Source organism: Salvia splendens, chromosome 13 (assembly GCF_004379255.2).
Source record: "Salvia splendens isolate huo1 chromosome 13, SspV2, whole genome shotgun sequence".
In the NCBI taxonomy this organism is placed as follows: domain Eukaryota; kingdom Viridiplantae; phylum Streptophyta; class Magnoliopsida; order Lamiales; family Lamiaceae; genus Salvia; species Salvia splendens.
This window is the reverse complement of record NC_056044.1, coordinates 27,990,866-28,014,581: the sequence shown is the minus strand read 5'-3', so window position 1 is coordinate 28,014,581 and position 23,716 is coordinate 27,990,866. Positions and strand designations below refer to the sequence as shown.

Sequence of the window (23,716 nt, the reverse complement as noted above, 5' to 3'; positions counted from 1 at the left end):
GAGACGTTCAGCTATTCGTTGTGCGTTTGATCCAGGAGGAGACATCTCGCAACAATTGTTGGCTTTCAACTCTCATCGTTGCTTCGTGGTTTCCACCTTGAGGACAAGGTGAATTTGAACCGTGGGGGAGTTGATACTTGAATATCTCAAGAATATCCTCAAATCTCTCTTATTTAGTTAACATATCTTTCCATATATTCGTAGTATCTTTATTTCTTATTCCCTAAGTCATTATAGTCTTATAAATAGGAGATATTGTATTCTTCTATTCCAATCAAGAAATATGAAATTATCTTTTTAGCTTTTATCGTCTTTTATCTTTTTGCAATCCTAAATCTTGGTTTGATCGACCGGCAAAGCTCCGACGACTGCCTTTTATCGTATTAAGGGAACTTCACCCTTAACATTGAGACCACATTGTTCTCGTAGGTTCGAGCATCTATTATATGAATGGCACGGTTTCTGTGCTTGTCGTTTCAGTACTCTACGCCAACTGATTTTCTATTAGTGTGAATGAATGGTAAAAGGACATACCACTTCCTCTTGGATATACTTTGTAGTATTATTAATTTCTTCATTTTTACAAATATTGAATCATATCGATCTCTCTGCCTGACTGCTTGACTTGAATATATATTTAGTAGTACATAAAAGGACAACAAACATTTATTGCATTTTACAATTATTCAGAAGCTGAAGTAGTATAAATGAATTTACGCGCAGATGGGTTAGTCCACAATCTATTTTAGAGTTCAAGATTTTCAGCCTATAGATTAGGAAGATCTATATTGGATTCATTACCTTGTTGAATGAACTCATATTATTGAATGAATTCATGGTTATGACAAATTTCTGAAAATGATTCCACTAAATTAAAAAGAAAACAAAAGATTAAAAAAAAGTGTATTTAGTCACTATTATCAATTTCTAATATTCACCAATTTCAATAATATAAACAAGGAAATGAATAACAACTGGCCTATTAGCTCAGTTGGTTAGAGCGTCGTGCTAATAACGCGAAGGTCGCAGGTTCGAAACCTGCATGGGCCAATTTTCTAACACTTAATTTTATTTTGGAGTATTATAAAACGTTAATGGGCCATATTTTTTAAATCGAAATGCTTGCTTTTGGACTGGGCTACCTTTTTACTACCTGCCTGGATAAGATATTGAGCCCACTCAATTTTACCTACGACATTTTTTCCTTTAATTTATGGCTAATTTCGATAATTGCTTGGAAACATAGTAGTACTACTACTGCTAGTATATTGAATAAAATTTAGCGTGAACGCAACACACTATGCTAAGATATCTATTTGCAAATTAATTCAACGTATTTAGTGTGTTTTGAATTATATATGACGTGCAAAATATTCAATAAGTTTACTTGAATATTTCTATAAAATCTCAAATGCAGAAAGAATACGCACATCTTTATGCTTAAGAATTAACAAAGAGGGTAATATATGGCTAGAAGCAAAGATTAATCAGCAACATAGTTTTAACTTCTTGGAAAATTTAATAAATAAATGAAGTTTTTCCAAGAAAATAAAATAAATACTACCATACCCAAATCCCATTAAATTAGGCGATTTTATATTTTACTAATCCACAATTCTGGTGATTTTTCCCCTTCCACAATTGTCGATTTCATAACAATATAAACTTTCTAACTACAGAAAACAGAACAAGGTGCAAAATTTGGAGATGGGCATGTTTGATTTGGAGGAGCAGTTCACTTTCTATGGAGCTTACCACAACAACCCCATAAACATAGCTTTGCATATGGTCTTCGTTTGGCCAATCTTGTTCACAGTGTTAAATTCTCTAAATTCTATCTCACATCAACTTGGTGAAGATCCCATCTAATCTATATAAGTGTGGATAACCCTCCCCTTATGAGGCCTTTTAAGGGGTGAGTGTCTCATTTCTAATATGGTATCAGAGCGGGCGTGGATAACCCTCCCCTTTTAAGGGGTGAGTGGCTCATTTCTAATACACAGCTCTGCTTCTTTTGAATTTCACCCCGCCTTTATTCTCCCATTCATTTGTTGGGCCAGAGCTTCCTGGTCCTCAATTATGGCTTCTTGTGCACTCTCATTTATGCTCTGTATTATGTGAGTTTGGACAAAAAAGCTGGTTCTTTAGCGGCTTTCATGTGTTTCCTGTGTTGGGCTGGAAGCAGTGCTCTTGCTCACCTCCTCGGCTTCTCTCTGGGTTGGAAGGTAATTTCCTTGAATTTGGATGCTATTGTTTGTTCGACTTGGTTTATTAGGCATGTGGAAATAAGTTGTTGATAAAGGGATTAGGGATTTTACTTATGTGTGGTTTGATTGAAGATAGTTGAAAGAGAATGATGCAAACTTGATTGATAGAAAGTTATCACCAATTGGTGTTTGTTAATTTGGTATTTTGTGTTGCTGGTGTAATTTTTTTATTGCATCTTGCTTTCATTGTGTTGCTGGTGTAATCTAACCTATTAACAGCATTTGTCCAGTTGAGTTTATATACTTCTGTATGCAGAGTTCTAAGTATAATGCTGAACAAAGATGATCTATGGTTACGGTTACTTCTTTGATTTCATGTCATGGATTTGGAATATAACCTGTGTTCATCTGCCAGATCATTTCATAATTTAGTTGAAGGGGTTCGTTCCATAGCAATGATACCTGTTAAAAAGGTGTGCAATAGACATTTTTGGTCCCTTGCCTATGGGTGCCTCATTGGTAGCGTTTTTTAGTCACGTAACTAGGAGTTACAATTCTAGTTTTAACCTTTCTAGTTTTTCAGATTGTCATGAACTACCATTTCCTTTGATCCTTAACACTAGTTACTAACTGATGTGCATCAAGATTGGTCCTCAGCCACATGAGTGCTGCTGCTGGCTATCATATAGTAGTATTCAATAGGAAAGAAATAACGAGTGGTACGAATAAACACTGACAGGTTCATGTCATGATCTTTGTTACACCCTCGTGCTGAAATGTATTTCATTAATGTTTGTTATGTTTCTTTCATGGATTCCTCTGTTCCCCATTATTAGGTCCCTGCAATTTACTATACTAATGAGCCTGTCTTCTCATTGGTTTTAAATAAAATCTGTTTTTTGAATCAAACTCTCCAAGATGTATGATCAGTTGTTAAGCATATTACAAGGCTGATTCCATGTCAGATTATTCTGTTTAGTCTTCTCAGCCAGCTTTAACTTTACCTAAGATGTAACTGTTTTGTAGCTGTGAATCTTCGTTACCGGAAATTAAGGAAATTTTTGTGCAATTGCTGGACATGTCTTGTAAGTGTTATCCCTCTCCTTAACCCATATCTTTATGGTTCTATAAAACCAGCTCTGGCAGCACTCATGTTTCCTTTTTCTTTCGTTTCTTCCTTAAATCCTCAATATTCTCCCCCAGCTTCTGCTGCATAAAGATATATCCTTTAATGTAGTAAATGTTCTCTGCATGTGTACACATACTCTATAAGGTTTAGGAAAAATACTAAAATAGTTAGAAATTGCTAGAGTGATGACTCTTCAGTGTGTGACATGCCTGTTTATATGAGTTAATATATGAAAATTTCTGCTCTTCTGGCATTTCTTATGCTAGGGATCATCAATCTATCCTATTTTGGGAGTAAGATGCATCTCAATCTAGTTTCCCTTTTTTGGCTTTTGTTTTTACATCTGTGCTTAAAAGATCTGGGAGATGCTCGTAATCTATATGGGGGTCGAGTTTGTTGCTGAGTCTTACATCATTTGAGCAGGTGGTTCTAGCATCTCAGTTAGTCTGCTGGACCGGACAGTTCATAGGGCATGGTGTGTTTGAGGTGAGTTGATATCAGTTGTCATGCCTTAGTATCTTGAGATAGTAATATGGCACAAATTCTGCAGAAACGAGCGCCTGCGCTGCTGGACAATCTCGCGCAAGCATTCCTCATGGCACCATTCTTTGTACTGCTAGAGGTATATGAATTTCTATCACCACCCAATGGTCTCATTTGCATAACCTATGAACTTTTATCTTTGTGAAAAATTAATATGATAATTTATTGTTGAATGGCCATAGGCATTGCAGTATGCATTCAACTACGAGCCTTGCCCAGGCTTTAACGCTAGAGTTCAAGCGAAAGTCAGATGCTGAAATCAGGGCTTGGAAGGAATCAAAAAATAAGTTAATTTCTTAGTATTGATTCGGTTGCTACAACCACATTTATATTTCTATGCACAGAGATGGTGATTTCTAATCTCACTCACTGCAAATATGATCTGAGTATGTGTCCAATAATTTGATCTGTTGTGACACATTTGTAATAAGTACTTAATAAGTTAATAATGACAGAATCCCGCAAAAGATTTGAAGAGAATTGAATTGGCTCGAATTGATTTTCCACGTAAGACCATCTCCAATGGTACTAAAAAATCCAAAATGCGGGTATAATGGTACCACAAAACGCATCCTATCATGCCATTCATTCATTTGAATTTTGAACAGTAAATAATCATCTTTGCAAATGCAAATTACTTTTTTTTTTTCGTATTTTGATTGTTTCATGTAAGTGTCAAATCTTTGTATATTATCAAAATAGAGAAGGGGAAAGAAGATAAATAGACATATATGTAGAAAAGAAAAGAAAAGAAAAGGTACAACAAAAGCTGTACAAACAGAAAGAGACACTTTTATTTAGTCAAGACTTTATATTTATTTTATTTGTAATTATATACGCTTGAGCTAAATTAAATCTGGGCTTAGATGTGAGCAGCCGGGAGGGAGACCAACTGTAATTTGAAAGGCTGCTAATTGACTGGGATTTTCAATTTTTATTTATTTAGTACTACTATATAAATATGTTTTAAGTTTTAATATTAGTGTGGTATATTTAATGTATTTAGCATATTGCATTTGATTTTGTAGGTTACGATACAATTTTAAATAATACTAGTACATCGTAAGCGTTAAATAAAATGGTGTAAGAGGTAAGTAAGATTGATATTTTTAGTTTGATTTTGATGTAAATTCAAGTAGAATTATTATTTCGCTTGAAATGAGTTTCAATTTAGTACAAATGAAGATTCTCTAATAGAAACCTTAATAACTTCAACATTAAACTCTAAAAAAATAAAAATGAAAAGATTCAAAATTCTAGCCATAAGTATGGAAAATGTATGAATCATAATTTTTAATTGGAGCATGTACACAATAATTAATTAACAACTATCATTTTCGTGTGAAATCATTATCCGATCAGTCAACCTCCTATTTTCTATCTTTGTAGCAGTTGAAGATTGATACTCAATCCTAAACAATTATTTATGATCAAAGATTTTAAAATGAAAATCTGTCGTGGGGAAATCTGATTTGCTACGACTAAACCAAACTCATAAATGTCCATTTCAAGAATTCTAACAGAAATTATAAGTTTATATAAACTCACCATAATAAGGATGAAGAAAGCTTCAAAAAACACAAATAATAAGTAATCAAATTGAAAAATATTTTATCCATTATATTCAGTGGCGGATCCAGGACCCGAAAATGGCGGGGGCGGAACTTATATTTAAATATTAAATATTTAATTTAATATTATTTTTAATAATAAAATAAATAAATATTATATTAATATTTAAGTAGCACTAGCTTCATTAATAAAATATAAACATGCTTCAGCTTGCAAATATGTATTATTCATTTTAAAATAAAAATATATATAAATATAAACATGCTTTAGCTTGCAAATATGTATTATTCATTTTAAAATATAAAATTATTGTAAATATATGTACATTTTAAATCACTGTAAATATTATATACAAAAGTGATATAAGTAGAGCACTAAATATTTATATTTCAAAAATATTTAAAATGTTTATTTTGTTACATAGAGAATAATTAAGATGCATGGATCAAATTATAAGTACTATAGGATAAAAAAGACTTTAACACAAGATTAAAAATGATTTTAACTAAAGAATAAATATAACAACATAATATATGCAACTTAGTAAAAGTTTAGATTACATAAAGTATTTAAAGGTATTATTTTGATAATAAGAAGAAATATGAATGGATAAAATAAAAAATGAAAAATGAAAAAAAATATGTTTTTGTTGAGGATTGAACCCTAGACATCTTAGTTAAAAATCCAACAATCAAACCATTGAACTACTACATTTTATATGACATTTATTGAAAACAAAAATATTTCTACACTCTACGGAGGGGCGGATATGCTATTTTCGGCTTGATTCAATGAAAAATTTAGGCTCTCCGGACGGTCGGGTAGGGCCGACCCCCCCACCTGCCCCTGGATCCGCCACTGATTATATTTATATGAGGCTTTTGTAATCTGATGTTTCAGTTGAGAATTCTGAAGAAACTATTGAACCAATTTAGAAGTTTGGCTTAAATGCGTGTATATGTTAAATAATTTGATTGTTTAATCATTTTACATCATGCAACTGTTACCCGACTCATTTGTCAACTTAAAACTTTAAATTCTATCTAAATATTTTATCACCACCTTCAATTCTTCAACGCGATGGCAAAACCATAATTTATAAGTACATTAGAAATCGCAATATAATATAGGAGAATTATTCCACCAATATTATATATTTATATATTTTATGGTGAAATGCAGTTTTATGTTATATGTATGGTTGACATGAATTGTATATGTAGTTGACATTATATGTGTGTATTTTGACATGAATTGTATATGTAATTGACATGGATTGTACACATAGTTGACATTATATGTGTGTAGTTGACATAAATTGTATATGTAGTTGACATTATATGTGTGTAGTTGACATGAATTGTATATGTAGTTGACAAAAAAAATTATTTTTTTTTAAATTAAAAAAATTTATTGAATAAAATGTACCATGAAACTACCATTCTACCCTTTCATAATTAATTAATCTAAAAATATTTTCCATGTGGCAATTCTGGACCACTCATTTAATAGAAATGAGTGGCTGATAATGCATCTCAATTCTCAATTAGGCTAAAAAATCTTAATTGATCACAACCCTAATAATATAGGGATGTATTCATTTCCTTTTCCTATATTTCCTCATTTTTCCTTCTTAATATCAGCCATTAGATTAGAGAAATGGACGGTCAAAATCAACATTGGGTAATTAATCCCGTGTTGCATTATTTGTCCTATTTTGTGCATTATGAGGGTACAATAGTAATCTAATAATGGCTGGAAACCGCTACGAATAATGCACCACATGGTCACGAGTAATGCATATAATTGACTATATAATGCACAATATGTGAACTGCAATGCATACGAATAAGATGTACCATGTTATGATGTTTGGACACACGTTTCTTGTTTCCCCTAAGGGTTTAATAAGCTTAGGGGCTAGGGTATAGTACGTAGACACGTATGTAATCTTCACATGGTAACGAGTAATGGATATAATTGACTATATAATGCACAATTTGTGAACTGCAATGCATACGAACAAGATGTGTTGTGTTATGATGTTTGACACACGTTTCTTGTTTCCCCTAAGGGTTTAATAAGCTTAGGGGCTAGGGTATAGTACGTACGCATTAATAACAAATTATAAAACGATACGAATAATTCACCAAATTGTCACGAGTAATGGATGTTATTAACTATATAATGCACAATATGTGAACAACAATGCATACGAATAAGATGTACCATGTTATGATGTTTGACACACGTTTCTTGTTTCCCCTAAGGGTTTAATAAGCTTAGGGGCTAGGGTATAGTACGTAGACATTACTAAATGCACGTATGTAATCTTCAATCCGTTGATTAGCCCATATACACAATACCTCTAATAATGCATAATATACTGAGATAATGACAATTAACAGCTACATAATGCACTACCTAAACCAAATAATGCACATATGTATATTCCAATAACAACAATTTGTTAGTAATGTCTACGTACTATACCCTAGCCCCTAAGCTTATTAAACCCTTAGGGGAAACAAGAAACGTGTGTCAAACATCATAACAAGGTACATCTTATTCGTATGCATTGCAGTTCACATATTGTGCATTATATAGTTAATAACATCCATTACTCGTGACAATTTGGTGAATTATTCGTATCGTTTTATAATTTGTTATTAATGCGTACATACTATACCCTAGCCCCTAAGCTTATTAAACCCTTAGGGGAAACAAGAAACGTGTGTCAAACATCATAACACAGCACATCTTGTTCGTATGCATTGCAGTTCACAAATTGTGCATTATATAGTCAATTATATCCATTACTCGTTACCATGTGAAGATTACATACGTGTCTACGTACTATACCCTAGCCCCTAAGCTTATTAAACCCTTAGGGGAAACAAGAAACGTGTGTCCAAACATCATAACATGGTACATCTTATTCGTATGCATTGCAGTTCACATATTGTGCATTATATAGTCAATTATATGCATTACTCGTGACCATGTGGTGCATTATTCGCAGATACCAAAATGTGGCAGTTACTTTTCCGTCAAATGGCAATAATAACCCTGTAATGCATACAATCACCTTCTATAATGCAACACGGAACCAGTTTTATAGAATCAATCTGATCCGTTGATGCCTTAGATCTAACGCGTAATATTAAGAAGGAAAAATGATGCCTTATATATAGTTGGGATTAAAATTGTGGTGGTGCGGATACACGGTCATGAGTTAATACATTTTTTCTTTCTTTTAAAAAGAAAATTGATCAAACACACCACGTGACAATGTATCTAGATTACTATATTTTTACTCATTGTAATTGGAGCATTAATTTCAATTTGAAAAACCAAGTATATATAGGCCACACATAGTAACATTAAAGTTTAATTAATGATAAGTTAACCACTCGGGTTGAAGCACACCATATTCATTAATATATACTTGTAGCATGGTATATCTATTAGTAGGCTATTACCACACATGCTTATCATATTCTTTTAATAGAAGTATATATAATTTCCTACCTAATAGGCTAATAATATCAAACCTAGCAAACAAAACGGAAGTAAATTAATTTTTGAGTAGATTGCCTTAAAAACCAAAGAACTTGCATCGTTTTGCAACCTTAATGATGGAGTACGTACTAAACAAGCCCAACAGCAGCAAAGCCCATCAGCCTAAAGCCCAAGAAAGAGTATCAGTTCGGCATGACTAAAGAGTATCAGTCCGGCATGACTAAAGAGTTCAGTTCGGCACAATCAAAGAGTTCGGCCCCAGCCTACAGCTCGGTAAAAGCCAACCAATCAAACTCTGCTCTCAGGTCGGCATCAAGCTCTACTCTCAGATCGGCAAAAGCTGCTCGGCAATAATTCAGCAGTTCGGTCTCAGTATTCGACCGAACTAGGAGATAGTGGACTCATGCAGGATTTCCACCTCCACTACACCCACGATCTATTTAGTGGTGTCAAGCAGTCGTTAACTCATGCAGGATAGTGGACCCATGCAAGATCGCCACGATCTCCACGACATCCACTACCTAGTAAATGGTGCTGCATGCCACGATCTTGGTCCTTTGTATAAATAGAACCTAGATCAGATAGATAGGGTTAGACTCTCTCGCTTTCTAGAGATCAAATACAAAATAGCAAGTCTGTATTGTAAGCTGTAAGAAAACAGATCAAGCAATACAACTCTGCCCTCATTTCTTCCCGTGGACGTAGATTTACCTCAGTAAATCGAACCACGTAAAATCTCTGTGTCGTGATCTGCATCTTCCTGCATTCATCACCATCAAAAATTCGCGGATTCATCACTGGCGCCGTCTGTGGGAAACAGAGAACCAAATTTGTGATAAAGCGAATTTTTGACCCTTTTTCCACCCCAAAAAAATGCATACCAGATCACATACCACCCGTAATACCGTTCGTGATCACCGTGAGGAAGCTAGTCCAGCTCGCAGGTCTGAAAAACGGCCTCGGGAGACATCTACCTCCGGTTCTCACGAAGGAGGAACAAGCCACTCCAGGAGTCATCGCACCGAGTCTTCCCAGCAGCCCGATTTAACTGAAGCTGTCAAGCTGTTCTTGGCCGAGAAGCAGGAGGAGTTCTTAACCTTCCTGCAGAAGAGCCAACAGCCGGAGAAGACAACGGCGGATTCTCCCTCCTCATCCAGACATGAAAGTCACTACCGCAGTAGTGACGTGTCTTCCAGGAGAAAGAATCCTCAACCCCGACATGTTCCTGTTCCTCCTCGGTACCGGAACCACAGGAGAACTCCATCTCCTCCGTACCGAAGAAATATCGGGTTCGCCATGTACGGAGCATTAAAGACTCCGTTCTCGGACGATATCACCCGAACTCCTTTGCCGCGAAACTACCGGACACCGTCAATGACTTATGACGGGCTAGTGGATCCTCATGACTTCTTGGGACGCTATCAGTATAATATGGCGAACCAGGGTCTCAATGAGGTCCATATGTGCAAGCTGTTCCCCGAGCTGCTCATCGGGAACGCCAGAAGGTGGTTCGACAGCCTTCCTCAAGGCAGCATTAGATCCTACCGAGATCTAATGGATGCTTTCCACAGGAGGTTCTTTCAGAAAGCGGAAGCCCGGATCACTTCGGCTCAGCTGCTTTCTATTCGTCAAGGTCGCGACGAAAAAATCAGCGACTTTATGACAAGATTCCACAAGGAATGCCTGCAAGTAGACGATCTCAACGATCTGCTTGTCATCTCGGCATTCCAAAATGGAATCCTGCCCGGAGCTCTCTACAGGAAGCTCGTTGAGTGCGGTCCGCAGACAGCTCAGGAAATGTGGGACATTGTGGACCAGTACTCCCGGGCCGATGAGGCAGACCGTCGCAAACGGTCGTTAGACAGCTCATCGTCCCGAGGAGACAGAAGGAAGCCCGATCATAGCGATCAGGGGCATCCTCGCCGGACTCCATTTGAAAGAATTCAAAGGGCTCCGGTGCAAGACAGATTGGGACCCCGTCTCAATCCCGAGAAGCCGCCCGCTCAGTTCGTACCGCTGAACAAGTCAAGAGCGGAAATTTTCGAACTACATTCCGATATGTTCGAAAGACCAAAGCGGATGACGAAATCAGCCGTGCGGCGACCTCAGGATCAATATTGCTCCTTCCATCAAACCCACGGTCACGATACCGAGGAGTGCCGAAATTTGGCTGCAGGTATTGATGTTCTTGTGAAAACAGGAACGTTAAAAAAATACCAAAGCAAGCAGCCGAAAAAGAACAAAAGGCAGAGAGGTGCAAACTGCAATCCTCAGGATCCGAAAAGGCATGAGGATCCCGAAGACGACGACGAGCCGCAATATGATGGAGTAATCCAGACTATTGATGCTCTCCCTGCCGGGAAGACTAAGTCGTCCCTAAAAGCAGAACGCAGAGGTTCCAATCAAGAGGAGCCAACACATAAAAGGCTGAAGAAAGACGAAGTGATTACATTTTCAGATGCCGATCCCGTCCCAGCCATCTCTCCTCACCAAGACGCTATTGTCATTCAAGCCGGAGTGGCAAACAAACTGATCCACAGAGTATTTGTGGATACAGGAGCGTCAGTCAGCATTCTTTTTAAAGAATGTTTCGATAAAATGGAAGTGGATCCAGCTCGGCTCAGTCCGGCTCCACTTCCTCTGAAAAGTTTCGCCCAGGAGGACACCCGCCCTGAAGGTATTATCAGCCTTCCGATCACGGTGGGAAAAGCGCCTACAAGCTCCAATACGATGATCGAGTTCTTTGTGGTGAAAGCTCGGTCCCCGTACAACATCATCCTGGGGAGAGACTGGCTCAACACAGTTCGGGCCGTTTGCTCTACTTATCACCTCACCATCAAGATCCCCACTAAAGGTGGGATAGCGGTCATCCGAGGTGATCAAAAGAGAGCAAAAGAATGTCTGCAGATTGCGCTTAAAAGTGCCGAGTAATCAGTTCGGCACCATCAAGCATAGCAATCACAGCAACCGGAGTCAGAGGCAAGCAAGATAACCGAAGTCACTTCAGAGCCGAACTCAATGACCGTTCAGTTATACGAAGATGATCCATCCAGAACGGTCAAGATCGGCTTCGCAGGAACGCCTCTACTCCGGGAAAAGACCATTCAGCTCCTCAAGGAGTACAAAGATGTCTTTGCATGGTCTCCGTTGGACATGACCGGAGTGCCCCCCGAGGTAATCACTCATCGGTTAAATATTGATCCTTCAATCCGGCCAGTAAAACAGAAGCAAAGACTCTTTGCGGCAGAAAGAAGCCAAGTCATCCATGACGAAGTCCGCCAATTACTAAAAGCGGATGTACTATACGAGGTGAAATATCCTTCTTGGGTGGCCAATCCTGTGATGATCAAGAAAAAAGAAGGAGGATGGCGGATGTGCATAGATTTTACCGATCTAAACAAGCACTGTCCTAAAGATTGCTATCCCCTTCCGAATATAGATAAAAAAGTAGAAGCTTTGATCGGCTTCGAAATTTTCTGTTTTCTTGATTTATACAAAGGATATCACCAAGTGTTGATGGATGAGAGTGACGCTCCGAAAACAGCTTTCATTACCGATTTCGGCATTTTCGCTTATAAAAAGATGCCATTCGGTTTAAAGAATGCCGGAGCCACTTATCAAAGGATGGTAGACAAGCTTTTTCGGCACCTAATCGGAAAACAGGTTGAAGTGTATGTCGGCGACATAGTTGTCAAAAGCAAAAGCACTTCGGAGTACGAAGACAACCTCAAATCCACTCTCAACGTGCTCCGAAAAGCCAACCTCAAACTCAACCCCCAAAAATGTACCTTTTTGGTAGATTCGGGAAAGTTTCTGGGTTGTTTGGTTTCAAAGGACGGACTCAAGGCAAACCCCTCAAAAGTTCAAGTCGTTCAGAACATGGCAATGCCGAAGTCCATACATGACGTGCAAAGGCTAACCGGATGTCTAGCCGCACTGAATCGATTCCTTTCCCAAGCAGCCGAAAAGCAACTGCCGTTCTTCAAGGTGTTGAAAAAGGCACCAAAGTTCGAGTGGGGAGCCGAGCAGAAAAAGGCCTTTGACGAGCTCAAAAGTTATCTAGCCGAGCTTCCTATTCTCTCTGCTCCAACCGAAGCCGAAGTAATTTTCTTATACTTAGCGGCATCCGATCAAACCATTAGCGCGGTGCTTGTACGAGAAGAAGGCCTAAAGCAGTTTCCCATCTACTTTACAAGCCGAGCATTAAGAGGTCCAGAAACCAGGTATCAACCTCTGGAAAAAATTGCTCTGGCGTTAGTAAATGCAGCAAGGAGACTGCGGCCATACTTCTATGCTCACAAGGTATGCGTCTTAACCGACCTGCCTCTTCGGCAAGTTTTGACCAAGCCAGAAGCATCAGGCAGAATCGCCAAATGGGCCATAGAGCTGGGAGAACACTCAATCGAGTACCTACCTCGGAAAGCCATCAAGGGACAAGCCTTGGCAGATTTTCTTGCAGAGGCCAAGTTCGATCAAGCAATCCCTGTCATTGCCGAACAGAAAAATTCCGCCAATGACGAACTAGCACAGCCCTTGGAATCCGAAGTAGAGCCGCCGGACTGCTGGAGCGGATTCGTAGATGGAGCTTCAAACAAGATGGGAAGTGGAGCTGGTATTTTACTTGTCGCTCCCGACGGACACGAGGTAACCTACTCACTTCGGTTCCTATTCCCCACTACTAATAATGAAGCCGAGTACGAAGCCCTCCTGGCCGGACTCCAGTTAGCGCAAAGTCTGCTCGTCAAATCTCTCAAAGTCCATTGTGATTCACAAGTCATAGTAAATCACATGTTGGGTACAAGTGAAGCTCGTGACGAGAGAATGAAGAAGTATTTGGACAAAGCGCAAAGCATCAGCCGAAGTTTCTCCTATTTTCGGATAATCCGCATTCCCAGAGCGGAAAATAGCCGAGCAGATACCTTAAGTAAGTTGGCCTCAGATCCGAGCTCAAAGGCGGAAGAATTAATGCATCAAAGCATTGATGAAGCCGAGGTACATTCAATATCCAGCTCGCCGAACTGGATGACGCCGATCTTACAGTATCTGGATCAAGGACAATTGCCCGAGGATAAGAGAGAAGCTCGGAAGATCACGTGCCGAGCACTTCGGTACGAACTTCATGAAGGAGTCCTCTTTAGAAAGTCTTACCTCCAGCCGTTATTGCGGTGCGTAGGACCAGAAGAGACGGACTACATCCTCAGAGAAGTTCATGAAGGATCGTGCGGTAGCCACATCGGAGCCAGAGCTTTAGCTAAAAAAGTTCTGAGATGGGGATATTATTGGCCAACCATGGTACAAGAAGCAGTGCAGCTCGTCAAGACATGCCCGAAGTGCCAAATCCATGCAAATATCCCAAGGATGCCGCAGACCGATCTATCCACTATGCAAAGCCCTTGGCCTTTTATGCAATGGGGCATAGACATAGTGGGACCACTTCCTCAAGCTCCTCGGCAAATGAAATTCCTTATCGTTGCCGTGGACTACTTCACGAAGTGGGTGGAAGCTGAACCATTAGCTGCGATAACGAGCTCAAAGGCATTGGACTTCGTCTGGAAGAACATAGTGTGCCGATTTGGCATACCCCACATCCTCATCTCGGATAACGGGACTCAGTTCACCGACAAGACGTTCAAGAATTGGTGCCAAGAGCTGAATATTCAACAGCGGTTCACTTCGGTCTCTCATCCACAAGCAAACGGACAAACGGAGGTAACAAATCGTATCCTGGTGAAAGGGTTAAAAGCTCGGTTAGAACAAGCCAAAGGACAATGGGTAGAAAATCTCCCTCAAGTCCTATGGTCCTACCGAACTACACCCACAACCTCCAACGGTGAAACTCCGTACAGTCTGGTGTACGGCACTGAAGCCGTAATTCCGGTGGAGATCGGCGTACCCAGTCCCCGAACTCTAAATTTCTCCTCAGAAATGAATGACGACGGACTGAGAGCCGAGCTAGATCTTGCCGAAGAAAGAAGAGAATTGGCATGCATAAAAGCAGCCAAGTACAAGGAGCAAGTAGCCCGGTATTACAACCAAAGGGTGAAGAAGCTGCAATTTCAAGTGGGAGATCTCGTCTTGAGAAACAACGAAGTAAGCCGAGCAGAAAAGCTGGGCAAGCTCGAACCCACATGGGAAGGTCCGTATCGGGTGTCAGAAGTCCTCGGCAAAGGGTCTTACAAATTGGCTCACATGTCAGGAGAACAGGTACCCCGAACATGGCACATTTCCAACCTCAAAAAGTTCCATTTGTAAGAGACAGTCCGGTCAGTCAGTCTTGAGTCCTGTTCAGTCAATGTGCTTTATTTGGTTTACTTGGTCTTTATTTGTCTCTGTGCGTTTTGTCTGTGTGTTTTGTCTGTCTCTGTGCGTGTCGTCTCTTACAAATGTTACTGAGGTATCTTGTTCTTCGAAGGCTGATCCCCTTCTTAGAACATATACAAGCCAACGATTGTGAGTCAAAGCTTCTACAGAAGATACAAGACCACAATTCAGCTTAAACAAGCAGTTCGTCTGAAACGAACTGCAATAAGCCAACGATTGTGAAGTCCAAGCTTCTAAAGAGGATACAAGACCACAATTCGGCTTAAAAATCAAGCACTTCGTCTGAAACGAACTGCAACAAAAGTCCGATTCACGCGATAAAACTTGCCTGAATTAGGACAAGGGAAAGTCCGATCCACGCGATAAAACTCGCCGAATTAGGACAAGGGAAAGTCCGATCCCCAAATTAGGACAACGGAAAGTTCGATCCGAGCGATAAAACTCGCCAAATTAGGACGCAAACCAAGTCCGGTCAAAGAAGAGTTCACTTCATCAGACCGAGGACAAACATCAACTTACCCCGTACCTTTATCCAGAATGCCGAAGTGATTCACTTCACTTTTCGGGGGGGGTAGTGATGGAGTACGTACTAAACAAGCCCAACAGCAGCAAAGCCCATCAGCCTAAAGCCCAAGAAAGAGTATCAGTTCGGCATGACTAAAGAGTATCAGTCCGGCATGACTAAAGAGTTCAGTTCGGCACAATCAAAGAGTTACGTACTAAACAAGCCCAACAGCAGCAAAGCCCATCAGCCTAAAGCCCAAGAAAGAGTATCAGTTCGGCATGACTAAAGAGTATCAGTCCGGCATGACTAAAGAGTTCAGTTCGGCACAATCAAAGAGTTCGGCCCCAGCCTACAGCTCGGTAAAAGCCAACCAATCAAACTCTGCTCTCAGGTCGGCATCAAGCTCTACTCTCAGATCGGCAAAAGCTGCTCGACAATAATTCAGCAGTTCGGTCTCAGTATTCGACCGAACTAGGAGATAGTGGACTCATGCAGGATTTCCACCTCCACTACACCCACGATCTATTTAGTGGTGTCAAGCAGTCGTTAACTCATGCAGGATAGTGGACCCATGCAAGATCGCCACGATCTCCACGACATCCACTACCTAGTAAATGGTGCTGCATGCCACGATCTTGGTCCTTTGTATAAATAGAACCTAGATCAGATAGATAGGGTTAGACTCTCTCGCTTTCTAGAGATCAAATACAAAATAGCAAGTCTGTATTGTAAGCTGTAAGAAAACAGATCAAGCAATACAACTCTGCCCTCATTTCTTCCCGTGGACGTAGATTTACCTCAGTAAATCGAACCACGTAAAATCTCTGTGTCGTGATCTGCATCTTCCTGCATTCATCACCATCAAAAATTCGCGGATTCATCACTTAACATATTCTATAAAATTTCACAATTCCAACATTATTTTTAGCCTTTTTGTTTTGTGATTGCAACATCTCCATAATCAAAGAGTTAGAAGTTCTCACATCGCCTTTCAATCTCGAATCCTGATAATATATATTCCACCATTATTATGTGATGCATCCAAGTTGAAAAGTGAGAGTTCGACCAGAGAAAAATCATTTTTACCCGACGGTTTACCTATGTAAATTTGTATCTACTCCTTTCGTCTTGGTTAAGATGACACATTTCTTAGTCGGTCCATGATTTTATGTATTAGTATTGGTGAAAGTGTATAATTGGAGGTAGAAAAAGTGAGTATAAATATTACGTGGAGAGAGAAAAAAATGGTTTGATGTATTAATTGGAAAGAAAAAGATGCATTATTATAATAAAAAAACAGAAATATGTCATTTTATATGAGATATACTTTTAAGAAAAACGTGTATCTTAGCTCGGTCATAGATAGTATCATTTTATCATTTATTAAGGTTAATAAAAATTGGAAACAATATATAGTAGGTATATTAGTATTTCTCTAACTCTCATTAGTATGAGGAATTTTAAGAGTGACAAAAAAAATCAGTGAGAGTTTAACTTAAAGAGAACAATATCATTAAAGTTTCGGTGCGCATCTCAAAGTGTACATATAAATTTATTCATCCAGAAAAAATGAATCAAATTTAATTATTTTTCCTTATTGTAATGAGAAGTACTGTATAATTTATCGAAATGATAGTGAGTGCGGTTGGGCGTACTCAACCATTCATATCGGTATTATCATTTTGTGTAATAGTCATTTAAGTAATAAATTTTAGTTAAATTCTGGTTAATTTAATAATTTTTAAAATATTAAATCATCAAGCTTTAATTGTCTCATCCATAATGAAATATTATTATTTGATAATGTTCAAACGATTTTCTTTCTTTTTCCTATTATTCCTTCCATCACACAATAATTGTCACTATTTTCCATTTCGGTCTATCCCACAATAATTGTCACACTTCATTTTTACCATAAATGATAAGTATGTCTCGCATTCCACTAACTCACTTCACTCACATTTTATTATAAAATCAATATAAAAAAGTAGGTCTCTTATTCCACTAACTTTTCCAATCAACTTTTCTTTACTTTTCTTAAAACTCGTGCTCACAATAAGAGTGACAATTATTATGGGACAAAGGGAATATTATTTTAAAGAAATAATTTAGTAATAGTCTAATTTCAAGTATGTCGAGATTTACAAGAATTTGACCGAAATTAGATAATTTTAATGACTATTAATTTAATCCTACCCTATTTTATTGCTTCCAAGTTTCAATAGTGTGGCATCACTGTTTAAATTATATATTTCGAGATAAGACACAGGTACGTGTGTAACAATTAGTTTCAATATGTACTGATTTATGTGTACCACATACAACAAATACACCTATTTGTATATATTCACAACATCCTTCAAATCATATGCTGCCACGTGACATATATAAGTAATAAAACAACGTTATTAAGCAACTAACTTAATAGATGACTTAGATGAGCGAATTGCATAAAAAATTGTTTATGTTGCATTAAATGCAATTTATTTTGCATTATAGACCAAAATGCAAAGTAAATTGCATTTAATGCAACATAAATTGTCTTTTATGCAATACGAGGTCATTCTTATGTGTCATCATTTGTTGCTTAATATCGTTATTATGTTGCTTATACCTACCACGTGGCAGCACGCGGTTGGAAGGATATTGTGACTCTAACGCCATCCACAACGCTGTTCCTATACCGTTCTTATACCGTTCCTTAAACCACTATTTGAGGGCCCCACTGTACTTTTTTACTCCATTCCTTAACTAAGGAACGGAACCTGCAACCCTTCGTTCCTTAACCGTTCCTTAAATTACTATTCATTCAATTTCATTTTTTTTTATTTCCAACCCAATTCAATTTAAATAAACACACTTTAATAAAAAACAAACACACTTTATTAAAAAACACACAACATTAAAAAAAAATTCAACTTAAACTTTAAAAAAATAAAAAAAGCACACAATTAAAATCCTAAAAACATAAAAAACACAAAATAAAAAACACACAATTAAACGTGGGAAAATAAAAAAACTACTCCGCCGGCGAATCATCCTCCGGAGGCGGTCGAGGTTGAGGGGGAGTCGGAAGGCCAAGTTGTGAGGCCATATACACAATTCCGTTCCACCAGGCCGTGAATTGGGCGTACGAGAAGCGGGAAGTGTCCGCCATTGTGGCGGTCATGTACGCCACCATAAGTGTGTCCGAGCCTCCCCGCGAGCCCGATCCCGAGGCCGACTGGCTTGATTCGCCTCGGCCCTTCCTCGCTCTAGCCGTCTTCGCCGCCTTCGTCCCTTGCGGCCGACGGCGCCCACGGCTGGATCCCCCGTATTCGTCGGGCATTGGATCCCCCGTACCCCCAAACACCTGCGGTGTACCCTCGCTGGCCTCACCGGTGTCACCAGACGAGTAGCGGCCGCTCGCCGTGTGCTTCGTGCGCTTTGAGGTTGAGCCCGAGCTCGAGCGGACACCGCCGGCCCACCTTTCCTCGTCCTTGACGAGCTGCCAAATATCAACATATTTGAACTGTAGGCCGGTGTCCTGGTAGAAGACGCGCAAAGCCGCCCTCAGAATGTCGGCGCCCGAAGCTCCGCTTTGGTAGTTCGCCGCTTCGGCCGCGTAGATGCCGCAAAATTTTTTGACCTGTGCGTCGACTCGGCCAAAGTGAGCACGGAGCATTGTATATTTGCGCTTCCGGGCCCCTTTCGGCTTAGTCTGGTGGTAGACATCACGGACCTTTTCCCAGAAGCACTTGGCGGCTTGTTGGTTCCCGACGATGGGATCGTACGAGACGGTGAGCCAGGCGGTGTACACCGCCTTAGTTTCTTCGTTGTTGTACGGATGCCGGCCCAGATCCTCCAGTTCCTCCTCCTCCTCCTCCTCGGGTGCCTCAGACGCAGCCCTAGAGCTTCCACCGCCTCGGCTTCCTCCCTGGGTGGGTTCTACGGGGATATCCTCCCGAATCTGGGACAAACCCTGAGAAAGCCGCGAGCCGGGTGGTCGAGCGTAGGCATCCACATCGAAAGTGGGTGGTTGGTACCCACCCGGCGTCGCCGACCCCTGGGTGCCCGGCGTCGACGACCCGGAACCACCTAGTGTGTTGTACATGGTCTCCCAATCGCCGAACGCGTTGAGATCCCACCCACCGGAGCCGCCACCGCCGTAATTCCCGTCGCTGGACATTTTGTGAAGGAGATTGAAATAGAAAATTGGAGAGGAATTGATGTTGGTTTAGGAAGAGTAGATGTGTAGTTGTGTGTGAAATGTAATAAATTAGGTGTATTTATAGAATAAGAAAATAAAAATAAAAAAATTAAAAAAAAGTAAAAAAAAGTTAAAAAAACGGTAATATGACCGTTTAAAAAAAATTTATAAAAATATATATTTTTTTAAAAAAATTAATTATTGTGTCATCGCTGACGTGTCCCACTCGCGGGCCGGCGAGTGGGAAGCACGCACGAAGCGGGGAGCGCCACGTCGCCCGAGCGCGTGGCGGCACAAGCCGTGCCGCGTTCCGTGCCTCGGCACGCGGAACGGAATGGGAACGGAATGGGAGCGGAACGGTGCGCCGCAACGCGTTCCGCGGCGAAACCGTTCTGGCGGAACGGCACGCGGAACGCCGGCGGCACGCGTTGCGGGTGCCCTAAGACCATCCACAACGAGTCTCGCGCCGGGCTCGCGTCTCGTCTCGGAGAGACGAGACCCCCGCGAGACGCATTGCAGCGGCCATCTCGTCTCCAGCTCGCGACCGTCTCGTCGCGTAGCTCGTCTCGGAGAGACACGAGACGAGCTGTCTCGCCACGCGCCCGAGACACGTGGCACGTCCCCATGCGTGCGTGACGCCCACTCGCTGGCCCGCGAGTGGGCGTCGTCACTGATGACGCAATAATTCATTTTTTTAAAAAAAAATCGATTTTTAATAAAAAAATTTTTTTTTTTTCAAACGGTAATATTACCGTTAAATATTTATTTTCATTTTTTAAATTTTTAATTTTTTTACTCTATAAATAATTCTATTCCATACTCATTTCAAACACAAACACACATCTATTCCTCTCAAATCCTCTCTATCACTCCAATTTCCATCTTCAATCAACTCAAACAAATTGATCCTTTTGAGCAAATGCGCCAATTAATGGAACAATCACTCGAAGAAGATCGACGACGAGAGGCGGAGGAAGCCGCACCACCCCCACGACGCTCCCGGAAGTACATCAATCGGAACCGGGAGGAAGCCGCCGCACGGTTAGTACGCGACTACTTCTGCGATAACCAGATTTGGGGAGATACCTATTTCCGTCGCCGTTTCCGCATGCGGAAACCGCTATTTCTCCACATAGCGAATACTTTGGCGGCCAGGGAGGAGTTCTTCCGAGAAGGGTTCGACGCGGTCGGTCGTCCCAGCCACACGACGCTGCAGAAATGTACTGCAGCCATCCGGCAGCTTGCGACTGGACAAACGGCCGACATATTCGACGAATACCTGCACATCGGAGACAGTACTGGGCGCTTGTGCTTGCTCAACTTCTGCAGAGGCGTCCGGGCAGCCTTTAGTGACGAATTTCTCCGGAGGCCAACCACGGAGGATTGTCAGTTCCTCCTCAACCTGCACGAACAAGTGCACGGATTCCCCGGGATGCTTGGCAGTGTCGATTGCATGCACTGGCAATGGAAGAATTGCCCGGTGGCTTGGAGGGGTTCCTACACGAGCGGCCACAAAGGCACCCACCCAACCGTTGTACTCGAGGCCGTTGCCGACTACCGACTTTGGATCTGGCACGCGTACTTCGGGGTCCCTGGCTCGAACAACGACGTAAACGTGCTCCAACAGTCCGACCTCTTTACCGAAGTTTTGGATGGTAAAGCGCCGGCCATCAACTTCGTGGCCAACAACCGACGGTATAAAATGGGGTACTATCTCGCCGACGGCATCTACCCGAAGTGGCCGACCTTCGTGAAGACGTGCGGCAGGCCAGCGAACCCAAAGCAGGCTCTTTTTGCGCAGAAGCAGGAGGCTGCGCGCAAGGATGTGGAGAGGGCGTTCGGGGTTCTCCAAGCGCGCTTCAACATCATCAAAGCCCCGACTCGTTCGTGGTTCATGGAGAGCATGGTCGACATCATGTATACGTGCATAATCTTGCACAACATGATTGTCCGAGACGAAGGACCCGATGCCGGAAATTGGTTCGACCCCGAATCCCCCGGAAGCTCAACTGCAAGTAGTCCGCCGCGAAGTGGAGCGCATCCATCTATACAAGAACGGTTGGCTATTCGGGCAAGGACACGCGACTCTAGCGCCCACACCCAACTCCAAGAGGATCTAATTGAGCACATTTGGGAAAACTTTGGCGGAGAATATTAAATTATGTCATTTTTATTTTTTTAGAATTTTAATTATGTCTTCGCTTTTTTAATGTTAAGTTGTAATATTGTTTTAATTTTAATAAAGTGTGTTTGTTTAAATTGAATTGGGTTTTAAAAAAAATTATAAATTAAATTGAATGAATAGTAATTAAGAGACGGTATAGAGACGGTTAAGAGACGGAGCGTTGCAGCCTCCGTCTCTTAGTTAAGAGATGGAGGAAAAAAGGACAGTGGGGCCCTCAAATAGTGCTCAAATAGTAGTTAAGAGACGGTTTAAGAGACGGTATAGAGACAGCGTTGTGGATGGCCTAAGGATGAAAGGAGACTAGTGCTCCCCTACTTTTACATAAGCACATAACAATGTGTTCTAATATTATTCGCTAATGCATATAAAGTAATAAAGTATAGTGTATAATAATTACTACTATTATTATTATTATTATTATTATTACATACTATGTATAGTATAAATCAATATTCTTCTAGAGTGAGTTAAACATGCTGCCTTGCTTAGTTGCTTAGCCACAACAAAATAAGATAAATCACAGTAAGTCATATACATGTCTGACATCTGTACACGAATACCACTTTAAATTAAATAATTACGACAATTACAAAATTCCTTAAATTGATAGTAGGCGATTGGCAATGGCATAAATCTTAATTTATTAATACCAAATTAGGTCATTTTTTTGTTAAAGGAAAATACGTATTAGCTGCAAAAGGTGTGATGGATCCGCGAATTTCTGATGTTAGTAAATGCTGGTCGAGAATAAAGACTACGACACAAAGAATTTACGTGGTTCGATTTACTGAAGTAAATCTACGTCCACGGGAAGAAGGGAGGGCAAGATTGTATTGCTTGATCTGGGATTACAGCTTACAACACAGACTTGCTATATGATATTTTATCTCTGGAGAGCTTAACCCTGTCTATCTGATCTAAGTCCTATTTATACATTGAACTAGGATCGTGGTTTGCAGCCCCACTAACAAGATCGTGGGTGAGCAATAACTGCTCAATAACTGCTTCGTACCACTAAATAGATCGTGGGTATAGTGGAGGTCGTGGAGGCCTTTCATGAGTCCACTAACTCCTAGTTCGGTCGAATGCTGAGACCGAACTGCTGGACTTTACCGATCAGCTCTTGCCGATCTGAGAGGAGAGCTTGACTGGTCGGCTTTTACCGAGCTGTAGGCTGAGTCCGAACTCTTTGGTGCCGAACAGATACTCTTTCTTGGGCTCTGGGCTGATGGGCCGTCACTGTTATTGGGCTTGCCATTAGGGTTTAGTTCGTACCCCATCACTACCCCCCCCGAAAAGCGAAGTGAATCACTTCGGCGAGGTGAGTCACTTCGGCATTCTGGATAACGGTAAGGGGGAGGCTGACGTCAGGGGACGTGCCTTGCGCGTGCCTGCATTAAATGCGACAGTAAAATCCGGCCGTTGAATCCTGAAAAGGTGGGATTCGAAACAGCGCAACGATCTCGAAATCTTTCCCGAATCTGATAAATATGCTCTTTCTTCCTCATTTGAACACTTTTGCTGTTGCGTCTTCTATACTCTC

At 40.7% G+C, this 23,716-nt stretch overlaps 1 non-coding gene across 1 annotated transcript; it reads left to right on the top strand.

The window, feature by feature from the left end:
* Positions 1-976: 976 nt before the first annotated feature.
* Positions 977-1,050, top strand: TRNAI-AAU. The gene has a single exon. It is a non-coding gene; the product is annotated as a tRNA-Ile (tRNA).
* Positions 1,051-23,716: the final 22,666 nt, after the last annotated feature.